Source organism: Protopterus annectens, chromosome 9.part0, assembly GCF_019279795.1.
Source record: "Protopterus annectens isolate FY-2018-M chromosome 9.part0, PAN1.0, whole genome shotgun sequence".
In the NCBI taxonomy this organism is placed as follows: domain Eukaryota; kingdom Metazoa; phylum Chordata; order Ceratodontiformes; family Protopteridae; genus Protopterus; species Protopterus annectens.
In genome coordinates, this window is record NC_056743.1 from 1,814,783,252 (window position 1) to 1,814,799,798 (window position 16,547).

Genomic DNA, 16,547 nt, shown 5'->3' on the forward strand with positions numbered 1-16,547 from the left:
AATTTTGGTACTTACTTTCCTCACTTGCTTAAAGAAAAACAGCTCTTGTACTCACTTTCCTCACTTATCTAGAGAAAAATAGTTTTTTATTCAGGCATGTCCAAGGGTCAGCTCCCAGTGTTCTCTCCTGCCTATCTGATGAATTTGGGCATCTTGGGGCAATGTAGAAACTGCCTCATGCACACAGACAACCCTCTCCTCCTACCACCCAACACTACAACCTGTGAGAGATGCACTTATCTAACCAAACTGGAGGTAAAGCTCTCTCCAACCAAGACTGAACTTGACAGTCAAGAGGAGAAGGTAAACACTTGCACCACACCACACTCATCACATAGTCTCACTAAATCTACACCACTAAAATCCACACATAGAAACACAAAAACATTTGTGGAGGCTCTCAATAATAATCTGCTCAAGCAACAGAGACCTCCAAAGCAGAAATGCAAGCAACCTTCACCCCCCCCACCAACACAACTCAAATGACACATAACCCGATGACTCAGTGTGACACTCAACCACAGCCAATAAGGCAAAGCAACATACCCAACACACTAGTCATAGGTGACTCTATAGTCAGGCACACTAATGTCCCACTCACCAGGCTAAAAAAGGAGAATGTTACTGTCAGCTGCCTGTCAGGTGCCAGGATCTGCCACATAACCCACGCACTCAGGGCACTCCATAAAAGTACAAATTTGACTCTGTCATTGTCCATGTTGGAGTGAACGACCTGAGATATACTTCCCTGGACTACATGAAAACAGACATGGAAGAGCTCTCCGATTTTGTAGCCCAGGCAGGTATGACCCCTAGCCCTGATTAGCATTCTGCCATCACTCAGAATGATACCGCAGTACAAGGACCAAATGATTGACTTCAACAATTGGTTAAGCTTCTGGTGTCATTCTAAAGGGATCCAGTATCTGTCTGCCTGGGATGACATGGTCAGCAGACCATGATGCTTTGCCAGAGATGGCCTGCACCTGTCACCCCTGGGATACTGGCTAAGGTTCTTGCCGCCCCTATAGTGCCTTTTTTAGGCAAGGTTCAAATGACAAATTCACCACCCTAACAGGAACAGGCAAGCAAAAACTGAGGGTGATGCTACTCAATGCTAGAAGTCTAAATCACAAAATGCACTCACTACAGGCACTCCTTAAAATGGAAAACATCGATATCTGTGCAGTGACTGAGACCTGGTTCAAGGCTCCAGAGAGCACCCCTGCACTACCAGGCTATAACTCATGCCACACTTTTCGGCCATGTAACCTGGACTGGCACACCAAAGGTGGAGGTGTGTCCATATTCATTAAGGATATCCACACCTCCAGGCTAGTTGCTCAGCATAATGCAGCCAAGGTTATCCAAGTGCAACTAACTCTGGGCAAAACTGCAATCCAAATTGTAGCTTGCTATAGATCCCCCACCATGCTCCAGGGTTCCCACTCCTCTTTTCTTGATGTACTGGAAAATATTAGGGTTCAACCAAACACCCTAATAATGGGAGATTTTACTACACCACCACTAACTGGGAAAACTACTCATTTACCAACTCCTTTGCTGAACGATTTCTGGAATTCATAAACTCCAATGCCCTGGATCAACTTATCCACACCCCCACCAGGGGCAACAATATCCTAGATCTAGTCATTACCAACATGAGTGACCGGTGTTCCACACCTGAAGTGAACGTGTCATTGGTCCAATCTGACTATAAGCTAATTAACCTAGATATCCACATCCTGCCCCCCCCCCCCCATTAAGGAAACCACTGTAAAAAATTTCTCCAAAGCCAACTTCATGCTTCTTAAGACAGTAGTAGTGAACTTCATGACACCCATGCAGATGGACAATACAGTTACGACTACTGAATCCTACACAATTGCACTTTATAAGCACTTACACGAGTGCATGGCTCGTGCTATCCCAAACAGAACCAAGACGCTATCCTCCAAAAAAAAAGAAGCCAATCTGGTGGTCTTCCGCCATAAACAAACTGTACAACAGAAGAAAGAAACTGTTGCAAAAGAGAGTAAAATCCCATTAGTGGAGGAGCTCCCTGGTCAGCCTCAGTAAGAAGCTGCGATCCCTGATAAAATCCTCCAAAGCTAGTTATGATAAAAACATTGCCACTGATTCTAAAGACAACCACAAAGCATTCTATAGCTATGTCAAGAATCTCAATAGCAACACTCAGATCTGCTCTGAGTTACAGCACAATGGCACTAAATATACAGACCCAACTGATATTGCCAACATCCTGGCAGATAGGTTCAGTGCTAACTTTACCCCCCTCTCAACCCTAAAGAGCCCATCTCCATACCGGAAGAATGCAAAGTTCCTGTAATCATGGCTGCACAGGTAAAAAACACACTTTCCAAAGCCAAAAACACAGCATCCATGGGACCAGACAACATCCCAGGCTGCGTTCTACATGAACTACAGACTGAACTTGCACCCCACTTAAGCACCATGTTCAATCATAGCCTCACCTCAGGCTTTGTGCCCGCTGAATGGAGCACAGTGACATTTATCCCACTCCACAAGGGGGGAGCCACCAAGGACCCTGGGAACTACCGCCCCATTAGCCTGATGAGGCTGACATTGATAATCTCCAAACTCTGGACCCCACCCAGTTCAGGTTTGTAAAAGGCAGATCATGTCTCCTAAACCTGATAGACTTCTTTGAAGCAGTCACCAAAGCCATAGATGAGGGTAAAGTGGTTCACACAACCTATCTAGATCTTGTCAAGGCTTTCAACACCATCCCCCACTCTGGAATTATAGATAAATTCACTAAACTAGGTATAAATCCCTATGTCACAAGATGGGTTGCCAACTGGCTCACCGACAGAACCCACACTGTGAAAGTAGCAGACTCCAAATCTGACTTAAGACCAGTGACAAGTGGAGTACCACAGGGTTCAGTCCTGTGTCCTCTCCTTTTTGGTATCTACTTCTCTGAAGTACAGGCTAACACAGAAGGTCTTTGGTTAACAAAGTTCACAGATGACTGCAAACTAGAAGCCATAATCAAAACCCCTAACGATGTGGACATCCTCCAAAAGGGCCTCACTGAGACAGATCCTAGTATGCAAACTATTTCATCCAAAGTTAACAATCTTAGTAAAAGTGTACATATGATGGTATACAAAAATTATGATGTGCAGAAGGACATGCTGGAGCTTGCTATCAAGCCTTGGTCAAAGGTAAGACTCTGGCCCTAAGTGGTATCCTCCCTTCACCAAGAATGATCCCTAGATTCAAGGAAAAGATAATTGGTTCAACAACTGGCTAAGTAGCTGGGGTCATTCCAGTGGGATCCAGTTAGTACCACTCTGAGAAAAGATGATTGACAGCCCAAATTGCTTTGCAAAGGATGGTCTACACTACTTTTTCACACGTTTTGCATAATGGCAATAGCAACTGCTGCCCTCGATGTGTCTTTATTAGGCAGAGTTCCAATAACGAACATCACAACCTGACAAACAAATCAAATCCCTTATTAGACAGCATCAGGGTGTCCCTTCTTACTGTCAGAAGACTTAACAGTAAACACTTGACCTGGAAAGACTCCTACATGTGGAATATGTCCATGTTTGTGCTGTTACTGAGACATGGCCCAAATGTAAAAAGAGAACACCCCCTCTATGCCTGTCTTGTATGCCTACCATGCATTCAAACCATCTGGCAACTGTGGTGGAGTTTGTCTTCCTCAGTGACAATATCTCTTTAGTGATGATACCCAGGGACCACCCCATCAGTGAGCTAATAGAACCACAACTCACCTTAGAAAAGTCAACTTCCAACTTATAGCTTATTATTGTTCACTGTCTATGGCCCCAAATGATCATGAAAACTTCTTGGCATTCTTTGAAAATATCCCTTTATGCAATGGCTCATTAATGCGTGGTGATTTCTTCCATAGACTGGAATACCTGCACTACTACCATAGGGTATGTTGAATGTCTCTTGCACTGGGAAAACAAGAACTTCCTTGATCAACTTGTCATCAGTCTCACCAGGGCTGAGACCATTCTTGACCTAGTTCTCACAAAACTAGCTACATTCTGGTGTGTCCTTCTGGTCAGTCCTTCATTACTTATTTATTTATTTTTTTATTTATTTTACATTTGTTTACTGGAGAGGTCCAACTGGACAGAGCTGCCCATTTTCAGAAGAGGCCTGGGGAGAAAAGCTCCAGGACAATTGCTAACATACAATACATAATACATTTACATGAGCATAGTGGTTTAAACATACATTTATAAAATATAACAGATAATAACATGATTGCATAACATATTTACATACACATAGTGGTTTAGAAATACAATTTAAAGTATAGCAGGTAGTAACATATGATTGTTGTTCATACAGTACGATTAGTAGAGATAATCTTGAAGACCACCTGCTGGTTACCTTTGCCCTGAAAACATCTACTCCATGGTAGCCAATACCAGTCTCTTTACGGACATCAAATTGTAAGCCTTTTACAATTATATAATGAAATCTATAAATTCATCCATGAAAACCTCGTAGTTGACTTTGGATATACAGACACCTACACTAAGGATGCTTTTGCCCATGTTGACAAATGAATTGAGCTAACAGGCCCTAGGTCCAAATATAGCAGTAAATTCAAAAATAAACCACTCTGGTGGTCAGGTAATATAAACAAATTATCATGTAGGGTCAGAAGAACTCTGCATAAAGAGAATATATATATATATATATATATATATATATATATATATATATAGATATATATATATATATAATCACACAAAAAAGTGAAAGCAACTGTGCAGACCAGCAAAGTGTGCCATGAAATCAGGCTGAGGCAGAGGATAACTAAAGTATAACTAAATGTCTTTCCTCACTTATGTTAGAAAATTAATAAATAATTTACAACAATGCTAAGAATTTTTCCAAAATGGTGCCTCCCACTCAAACCTGAAAGATATTTGTGGCTCACAACTCCAGCCATCTCTGTATTACCCCCCCCCCCACTATCACCAAGGCTCACGTCCTCAAGGTATTCTAAGAGACCAAGAACACTTCCTCCATGGGTCCCAACAATATACAAGACTGCCAAATAAAGAGCTCCAAACATGGTCTTGTTGATACCCTCCTTATATTGTTTAATCAAAGCCTATCTATAGACTATGTCCTGAAATCCTGGTTCTCTTCAGTAGTGATGTCCATCCACAAAGACCCACTATGGACCCTGGAAACGACAGGCCTGTCAGCCTCATGACTCTTACCTGTAAAGTCACTGAGTACATCATTACCAACCTCAAAATTCACATCAAAAATCTAATTAAGTTTGAAGCACAGCACCCATCAGCATTAATTATCATCTGGTTCACCATAAAAGGGCTTAAACTGAATTCTATGAAATGCAATATCATCCCTTTCTAGAAATAGCAAACTACTTATACCTACTGGAATAACCTCCCAGCCCTACAGCACTCAACCTTCTTCATCACCTAGAGGAAAACAATTTCGGTACTTACTTTCCTCACTTGCTTAGAGAAAAACAGCTCTTGTACTCACCAACCTTTGGCATATATCTATCTCGACATATTGAAAAACCTGAAAAAAAACAGTTTCCTAACAAAAACCATCTATAGTCTCAAAAATTTTAGATACCAGGAGAGACTAGAATAATGTCCCTTTTAGTGCTGTATAGGCTACTGAGGGAGTATATGTGCCTCTGTAACTGCACCCACAGAGATACTGCTCTGCTTGACCTCTTCTTGGTAAGTTGGATAGTGCAACCAGTACTATGCAAGAGATCTCAGCCTGTATTAGGAAATGAATAAAACCAGATAAAGAAACATAATCATAAACTAACACATCTCTCTGCACTGGAATAGGCTGCCTTAAAGGTCAGGCAATGCAGTTCCTTCTCAGACCATTCCTAGAATAGCAGAATTTGTGTTCACATGCATTTTCTAAAGTATATAAAGTCTGATACTCAAATGTACATCATTATTTAGTGAGATCAATCCTGATTGATTTGCCAGAAAAACACCAATTTTATGAAGAACAAACCAAAACTATGTGGCAAAAGTCTGGACATTCTGCACAAATGTGTACAGTTGAGAGGTATTTTTCCCAGTGATGGTGCCATTAGCCAAAAGTGATGACACCCCTCTGTGGTTTAGCATGGGGCGAGGGTAAGAATGCAAAGACAAAGATGATGAAGTGGAATTTTTAGGAAATGATCTAGATGTGAACGTGAATGATGACTTAGAAGCCTTGGAGCAAAATGAGTGAGTAAAGAAGTTACTGGAATGATTCAGGGATAAAATACTCAGAGCTACAGGAAAGAGTGTAAACAACAGGAAAAGAAGACAAAAATGCTGGAAGGCCAATGTGACAACACAGACATGCGGTGATACTGCTAAGACAGCTAGGATCTGCAAGAGTTGGAAAGGAGGAGGTTGTGAGATTGAGGAGGCACACTTTAAGGAGGCTGGCAAAAAGGTACAAAATTAAAAGGGAGTTGATAGTAGGTATCACAAAGGGGAATAATGCATATTTAGAGTTATATGGAAGAAAACAGCAGTAAAAGGATTAACCCGGCCAATATGAGCAAAGATGGGAGGAAGAAGACAGAAGACTGAAAGCAAGGGAAGAGCAACGTGTTAGGAGACAAGAGAGAAAGAGCTAAGGCAGAATGGGGTGAATAATACACAAAGACCAGAATAAAGATGGCCTAGGCCATTGGCTACCCATAAAGAGAATAAAGCAGGATAACCAGATACCTCACAGAGGCTTCCTGGAGCTGCCCGATGTGCCGACAGAGCCCCTGAAACTGATATTTAGAAGACCATTGGCCAATGCAGAAGTGACTGAAAACTAAATGACAGGAAATGTTGTACCCTTGTATTGGCCAGGGGGCAGGAAAATCCAGCAAACCAGGAACCTATTAGCTTAATCCTAGTGGGAGGGAAAGTTATGGAGAAAATTCTAGTAGGAAGGTTAGCTGCTTTCTTGGAGGACAGAAATCTGCAATATAGCAACCAACCTGGGACTGAAGATTCAAATATGATCCCATTTTGGAAAGGGGTTACAGGTGAACTGAAAGGAGAGTACAAATTTACACCAAGGCTTTTGATTCAATCCCATATCAGCAGCTGATAGGAAAATTAGAATGAATCAGGAAAAGGACACCACTGAGAAACTGGATTACTGTGTGACTGATGAGTAGGATAAAGAGGACTGTGGTTAGAGGTGTGACATCAGGACTGAGAAAAGTGACTAGTGGAGTACTGCAGAGCTCAGTCTTGGGTGCACTTCCCAATAGTGTGTTTGTTTCTGACATATCCATGGGAAAAGAGATTAGAGTTTATCTCAATACTGAAGGCACAAAGGTAAATGCAACAGTAGAAGATGGAAAGACGAGTCTATGGAATGTTGACCAAGTGGGCAGAAGACCAGTGTGGGCAAATGTTAGGTTCTGCACTTGAATTACAACAACCCTGATGTGAAATATCAGCTGGAAGAGAGGAACTCATAACAATGGAGCAGGTAGAGAAACGTAAGGAGTTGATCACACTAGGAATGGATGACCAGATGTGGAGTGATATAGCAGTGGCAGCAACACGTAGAACACTGGGGCATATCTTCAGTGGGATAGATCAATTGGTTCATCAGATCCATCAAAATGGGATCCAGTCAAAAGCATGTGACATCATGGGGATAATCCTTTCAGAGTGAAGGCTGTGGACCCATGAAATGGATTTCTAGAAGTGGCATTATAGGCAGACTCCACAGATGCGTTCAAGAAGGCACTTGGCAGAATGCTGAATCAGGTGGATATGGAATTGAGCAGGACTCAGAACAAATGCTGGGCACAAGAGGAGTTGGTGTAATTTTTCCAGTGACTAAACTGAAAAAGATGCAAGATAGCAAGATGCAAGAAATGAAAAATAGGCAGAAAGAAAGAGTCTTCAGAAAATGAAGTGGCTATACTTTTTGTGAATTTTTATGAAGAATTGTATAGAATGGAGGAAGAGTTGGGTGATAAAGTGGAGAGTGAGACCGATGGCTATAAAAACATGAATGCTTTGAACAGGATAGGTGGGATCTGGTGGAGACAAATACTTGAGCTGAGATCTAGAGGAGACAAGTATTTAAACTGTGTTGAGAAGATAACTTTCAAGCAGATTTCTTTAATATGTGTAGGATTACATACTAAATATGGTTTGGACAGGCTATGGATGGAAAAGGTCTGCTAACATTTATGGGGAAGGGAGTTATGATAGAGTTGTGAAAAACAGAAGTGTGTAGGGAGAAACCAGAGAACTATATGCTCATATCTTTATTAAATGATGATGCAAAGTTTATTGCCAGAATATTAATATGTGGGTTGGAGACAATCATTGGTATTTGGGTAGAAGGGGATCAGACTGGTTTTGTTTAGGTGCACAGAATGGTAAGTAATTGGTGAACGTAAGCTGTATATGAACTGGTTGAAGTGCATAAACCTGAGGGCTTAAGTGTGATGTTAGTGAGCAGAAGAAAGGAAGAAAGGCTTTCAGTTTTGTGATGTATATCTTCATTACCAGGTATCGAGGGAGAAGAATTTTGGAAAAGCACAGATTAATAGAGGAAAGGAGAGTTTTGGGGACAAAAAAGCAGTAATGAAGGTAGCTTTACCAGCTAACTTCATGGGAAGCATGTCTGATCCCTCATCAGACATGGGAAGCATGTTTGATGAGGGATCTCAGATAAGGATGCCCATTGTCACTGTATGTTTTCATGTCTGTCAGAGTGGGGTTATCCAGAAAGGTTAAAGTGATTCTAAAGGTCATGGAGAGCCCAGAAGAGGTGGTTAATGTATGTCATTTATTTTAGACGATTGAATTATGTTAGGGTGGCACAACAGTACAGCAGTTAGTCCTTCTTTCACATGTGCCTTGGTTCTCCAGTATTGCTCTCAGCTGAGCTGTCTTCTCTGTAGAATTTTCACGTCCTCCCAGTGTCCATGTGGACTTTTACCAAGGTACCCACTTTCTTCCTACACCCCAAAAATATGTAAAAAGACAAAGTGACTATGTTCTAAATGTTCAGTAGGTGTGACAGTGCATCCTTAAATAGACCATCATCCCACCTAGTACTAGTTCTTTGCCTTACGTCCATGACTTTTTAGAATAGGCACTGGCTTCCCCTCAACCCTGACTAGATAAAGAGGGTATTAGAAAATACAGTTAAATGGTTTGACTAACATGGAGAGCTGGATCTGAAGTGCCAGAGATGAAATGTGTGATTGTGGCTTTTGGAAAAGTGCTGGTTAAGGCAGAAGTATACATCTACTGGTAAAGACAGATGGGGCTAAATATTTGGAGGTGTGACACTGGAAGAGACAAATTAGGAGCAATAAAGAGGTTTGAGTCACAACACTTAGGAGGTTACTGAAGTGCCACTGTAACAGATGGAAGCTATACATTGGGAGAATGCAGTTTATATTATGTCGAAGTACATTTTATTAACTTGATAGCAGAAGAAGAAAATAAAACCTATCTAGTCTACTCTTTATGTACATTTAACCTTCTGATTCCTTTTCATTCGTGCCTTATCACTCACTGTTTCTCCAAAAGAAAAAAATCCTTCTGTCATCTTCCTCTTTCATGTCTTCTTCATTTGCTTCTGTTGTCGCATCTTCAGTTCACTCTTTCGCTTCCACGGTTCCTTGTTTGTTTGCCTCCTTGATCTTGTCCATTCTACCTGCATCTGGACCAAACGCTCCGCGTTTCACACTTCACTTACTGTTTTCACTTTGAACCGAATCTTTTCCACATTCTCTTGAACTGATGTCCTCATTATTCTACACAATCAGTCTGTTATTGCTTTTTGCCCTGGTATCCAAAAAAATTAATGTTCAACTGCCCCTACGTTTGACTCCTACACCCCATGTACCTAGTTGGGTAGGTATTTTCCTACTCTCTCCTTTTACAGTGAGTACCTTCCTTCCCTGAATCTTACCAAAAAACTATTTTATGGATTACCTATCCTCATTTCTAGAAAATATAAACTGCCTATACTTGCTATACATTTATTGTCAGAGATTCTTTAACGCTAACTCTTACAGCTCCTCCAGTAGTGACTTCAGTTATTTACATAAAATATCTTCAGTCAGTGGTGGCTGGTAACTTCAAAGCAAGGAGAGGCTGCAGGAGACAACTTATTGGGAAGAGCTAACTGGAATGGGGTGGGGAATCTACTACACCAGGTCAAACAACATATAGGTCAGTAATTGTCATCTACAGACTCCTTAGTATGTAGTCTCATTATAGCCACTGTGGTGGTTATATAAACCTCAGATGTTTAACTGCAATTAACAAGGCCAGCCTTAGATGAAATGGAGCCCTAGAAAAAGAACTCAGTGGACACCCCCTTGCACACTAGTCCCCCTGCACCTTCCCCATGCCCAGTGCTCCATTATTTTTCATCTTGCCCCACACCATCCAGGCAGATGACTTCTTTCCTGTTTTTTTTTTTACTTTGATATACCTTAACTCCTCAACCCCCATGCTTTTAACACATCCTAACTGGCACCAGAATAAGTGTGGAGGAAAACATCTGAATTAAGTTGCGGGTCTGGAGGTCGCTAAGCCACCAGAAGTAATAGGGTTCTACAGGCTCTGAGATGCATCTTTAAGCATTTTTTACAACTGTTTGCTCTAATCAAGCCTGAACAAAAAAATCTTTGAATAGGTAAAGAAATGTAGTCCTATTTGTTTTCTTTCAAGGAAAAATATATTGTGTCTAAAGCTTAATATTCAAAGTTAGCAAAGTAGCAGTTCCCAACAAACTGAGAAGACACATATTTGTAAGGATATACAATCTTGTCTTGGAATAGTGCATGCCTTCCTACCCTTAAGAAAAAATAGCCACTTAATGTGTACACTAGTGGTTTTAGATTTCTGGATTGTGCTATGCAGTAGGAAAGTAAAATCACAAATAGACAGACGCATAAATTATATAGCTGAAGGACTATGAGAAGAAAGCAAAGAAGATAATGAAACCCACAAAAAAACATGGATATGCATCCTCCACAAAGAAGGAATAACAGCAAAACGCTCAGCCAGACAGCCAAGTGCCGTTAGATGAAACAGTACTCAATCAACACTCTGCCAATGGTCAGTTGCTATCACACACATCCTGCCCAGACCATCAAATGAAACAGCAAGTTATTGAGCTCAATGCTGACATTATACATGTATATGTATATACATATATATATATATATATATATATATATATATATATATATATATATATGATGGGAAGTAAAAAATATGGTCAGCTTACTTATTTTATATACAAAGCAACCACTCTTCACAACACATGCAGTCATATTATTAACAGACAATCCATATACTTGTCAATTACAGCTACTTTTTTGAGTGTGCACACCTGAGATATCTGATTGTGTTAAACACAGACACAATGCAGTATTCCAGCTACCTATGCTATATCTGCACAGCCAGAAATGAATGCTTAACTTGAACAAATGACAACAGTGTCAATTACTTCCATCCACAGATGACCCTTACACAGAGTAATTAAAGCCAACTTTATTGATGGCATACGACTTAGATATTAGACTGAAATAAAGTGAAAAATAATAAAACCCGAGTGAAGCAAGTCATTTTATCCCAAACTCACCCACATACACGCACACATGCACACACACACACGCACACACGCACACACGCACACACACACACACACACACACACGCGCACACACACACACACACACACACACACACACACACACACACACTTACACACACACACACACACACACACACACACACACACACATATAAAGTACTTAACTTTGTACATGCTGGTACTAGCAGGCAGAGTGCCTGGATTATTCACTTTCAGTTTCAGGCTGTCTCAGTCAATAGGAAGAGATCTTCACTGCTTCAAGCAGCAGCCTGGTGAGATCCTTGTTGAAGGACATTTCTGTCATCCTCAACTTGCATGTGGATTGCTGAATTAAGCCTAATGCCAGTCTGTTTTTAAAACAGCTCAACAAGTGAATTAAGCTATTTTTTTTGTTTGTTTTATTCTTTGGAATATCTTGGAACTGTGTGCATGCACGTATGTGTAGTTCTGAGCACCAAGAACAGTAGAACATCAACTATTTCTTTTAAAAGAAAAAAATAATAAACGGCTTTTTTGTGTGTCTGAATGGGGATGGCAGCCTGAGCCACAAGTTGCCCTAGAAGCATAGCTGGTTCAGCCAGCGCCCTGGGTGATACTATGAACCAGTGCCCCCCCTCCTGCTCATTTATTCAAGTGAAGAGCAAAAAAAAAAAACAGCAGTCCAATAAATCAATTGCTACACTGTAAGCAATTGGCTCACTTAGATCTAGACCCCCAGAGCAAACAAAATAAAAAATGGATGTTGCTTCTACTAGCATACACCAACCAGGTGGCTAGGTGTATGATATGTCCCCCTCTATTCTGCACCTGCCATTCAGGTCCCATTTCCGTGCCCTGCCCCCAACCCTCCTTTAACATATTTTATTAAAAAAACAAAAGCCTTCTTTTAAACTGTAGCAAACAGTTCCTACTGTTTATACTCTGTCTGTACTGAGCACTGCAGTGCTCATATTTTAGATGAAAAAATATGTTCTTCTTTTTAAACTGCAGTAAACTGCTTTCTACAAATGGAGCAAACAGTTGCTACACTTTACACTGTGACAGCATGGAGCACTACGGTGCTCATATTTTAGTTTAAAAAAATCTTTTTAAACTTTAGCAAACTGCCTGCTATAAGTCTACCAAACATTTGCTACAGTTTATATAATTTGCCTGCATGGAGCGCTACAGTGCTCAGGTTTTAGTAATTTTTAAACTGTGACAAACTACTTATTACAATGTCAAAAGCAGTTGCTACATTGCATTACACTACTCAGGTTTGAATACAGAGGCAATACCAGCTTTCAAAACCTGGTATTGCATTAAAGAGAAATTGGGATTGGATGATCGCACCCCCTTTGCGCCTGGGCAGTTGCCCCTCTCACTCTACCTAAGCTACTCTACTGAGCTGCTTCTGTTTTCAGTACAGCCAGCACCTTACTGAAATCTCCCCCAATACTTTTGTACCCTGCTTTGCTGTTGTCATGTCCTATCCTTTTCTCAAACATACTTCAAACAGTTCCATAAATTAATTGTGACTGCTTTGTGACGGCCACTCATAAATGTGGTCACAAAACAGTGGCTAAAGAAGTACCTCTGAAAGTCCTAAAACTTGTGTTTGTTTTTGCAGGGGGTAAGCCCCACCACACTCTTCAGAACTGGAAGGGGGGTTCTGTGTCAGCTATGGTTATTAACTCTGTTGCTTTCAGCAGTCACGATTCTCCATTTCATGCATGCGTTCAAGTCCTTACACAACAAGTACATTTATTTATTTAACATTTGTTAACCAGGAAAGTCTGACTTGGAACAAAGCCAGTTTTCAGCAGAGGCCCAGGGAGAAATGCTCCAGACACATGTCTTTGTAATGTGGGAGAAAACAGCAGCACCTGGAGGCAACCCACACAAATGGCACCCCAGCCAAGAATTGAACCGGAGAACCTCTTGCTGTGAGGTGACAACGCTACCGCTGCACCACTGCGCTGTACATATATGACTTGATAGCACACATGGGAATAAATGAGCTGAGCTCTACTGCCCTGGATTATATGAAAGAGAATATGATGGAGCTCTCAGAATATGTGTCAGAGATGGTTAAGAACCTAGTCCTGAGCAGCATTTTACCTTTGCCAAGAATAATGCTGCAACATGAACAAAAGATGATCGACTTGAACAGCTGTCTTAGCTTCTGTCATTCAAAATGGATATCATGCATATCTGACTGGGAGGAGATGGTAGACAGTCCTATCTGCTTTTGTAGGGATGGCCTGTACCTATCACAGATAAGACTTTCATATATAGGCAAAAACTTATCCACCCTCATAATACCGTTTTTAGGCAGTTAGTCTTCAAAAGCTCCCAACATAACAAAATATAATTCAGATAACATTATGGTATTGCTGCTCAATGCTATGAGATTTAACAAAAAACTCCACTCCTTACCCTGGAATGCACTGATGTATGCATTGTCATACCGACCTGTTCAAGACTATTGAAAGTGCTCCATCAGTGCAAGGTTTCAGTGCCTACCATGAGTTCAGGCCCACCCTTGTGCAGGAAAGCACTAAAGGCATTGGGGGTCTCTTTATTCATAAAGCAAAAGACAGTATAACAACCTGGAAATCTGATGTTGTCCATTTCATTATGCATCATGAATGGGTCTTCGGATCCATCATCAGATCCAAGCCGGCTATTTCTCAGGCATACGATCTGAGCCTCAAACTCCTTCCTCTCCCATAATGCCTCACTCTAACAAACCCTCAGATCTCACTTGCTGCTGTTTGGTCCAGACATGATTGTAAGCCTCTTTAGTGTTGTTGGTAATATCTTCCTTGTTTTCTCAGATTTTATCAGTTTTTCTCGATAAATTAGTAAGTTAGTCTACTTTTCTTCTATACCTCCTCTCCTACTACGCTATCCTAGTTGTTGCTAGCATTAGGTCCTTCCCACCCTTTTTTGTAGTTTCACTTTACCTTTTTCTTCTTCTTCTTTCTCTCCTAAAACTTAAAAAAAAAACCTTTTCCACTATCCTTTAGTTTAGAGTAGTTGTTAGTGATAGCATGTGACTGGTTCATTCTTTGTGTGTGCATGCGTTGTGTGAAGTGCCTGACAGTTATGTCAGACAAGCCTGAGAAACCCACTGGGTTTAAGAGGTGTTGCTCTTGTGGGCATAAGATTCCCCAATCTGATGCCCACAAGAGGTGTGTTTACTGCTTGGGCCTGGGGCACTTGGATATGTATTGCCATATTAGCTCGGCTTTCAATCCCTGGGCCCTGGCTAATAGGAGGAACAAACTCATCTTGAGAGGGCTTCTTCCCTCCTCTGGAGTTCAGACTCCCACTCAGAAGAAGTGATCACCCTCTGCCTCCCTGGGGGTGTTGGCTTCTACCTCTGAAAAGAGGAGAAAACTTTCTGATCTATCTTCTTCAGATCCTTCAGCTCTGCACTTCTCTCTGGATCTGACAGGCACTTCAGATCCGAGGGAGGCAGCGTCAAGTCATCCTCCAACCTTGCTGGATCCATTGACCTTGAGTCCGAGCAGCCTCTTGGAGCTGTCTGAGGTCATTAGGATCTGTAGTTTATTGTCTCCAGAGCAGAATCTGAAGCACTCCTGCTTGGAGCATGAGTCTCGGAGTCTTACTCCATGCCAAAGTAAGTCACCCTCACCAGCTCATACCTCTCAGCTGAACACTTCACAGGTGCTGTCTACACATTCTTCTTTGTCCTCTAGGTCTTTCGGGCTCTCACATTTGGAAATGGATCAGATTATAAGGAGTTTCCTTAAAACCCAGATCCAGCTTGAGATTTTGCCTTCTCTGACCCATGCTGGATCTGTGGGAGCGACCCCAATACCTCAACCTCCTCCTCCTCTGATCCCTTTGGTTTTGAGTCGCAGGGTTTGGTGATCTTGAGTGGATCAGCGTCGGATTATGGGATGTTTCTTTCTCCAGCTCTGACAGAGTCCCAAATCAGCTCACTTCTGATTTTGTCAGAGCAGAGGGATTCCTGGATCTGAGGAATCGACGCCAGGTCCTCGGAGTTGGTATTGACTACAACCTTGTCCTTCTTGGAGCTGTCCCTTCCTTTGAAGGCCTCAGCCTTCGATAGCTTGGGTCCAATGTCTTATGGCGGTGTTGGATTTGGGGTGGCCTCTTCTCTTTCTCCCTTAGGGACTTCATTCTCCAGGGTGGGGAGGCAGGCTCTTCCTGCATCTTTGGCATTCCAGGTGGCAGAAAGGGCTTTCTCGACTCCTCGAAGTGATCCCTCCTCCATCAGGTCTCTCCCAATCCTCTGTGGATTGAAGCTTTGCTCCTATCCATCCAATCCATGGTCAGCCCCTCCCAGAGAGCCTCCAGTTAACCCCTCAGCAAGGGATTTCCTTCTCTTCCAAGTCCTCCCCCTGAGTACCCTGCAGAGGAGGTCCCACGGAAGTGTTGATGGAAGAGGAAGCACATTGACTCCCCTTTGGAGTCTTTAACAGAGGACACTGACTTTGATGAAGAGGAAGGGTCCCCCTGATCTCCACCTGACAATATCTCTTTTGGAGATAGCTTAGAAATCCTGAAACAAAAGGGTGGATGGTCATCCCAACCCCCTTCCTCGGAGGAGTCAGTGTTCCTGGAGGCATTTGGGATGGGACAATCTAAGTCCTGGGGACCCCACAGGTTGACCAGCTTGTTGACCTTATTACCCACTGGGCTTGGAAGGAGCCTGATACCATAGAACCAGTTTTGAATCTCACTAATAGGTATCTTAGCCCTACTCAGGGTTGCCTCTTCTGGAGTAAAGTGCCCCAGTTGATGCCACTGTGGTGTCAGCAGCCACCAAGAAAGAGCTCGCCGAACAAAGCTGTACTGTCCACCCACTGAACA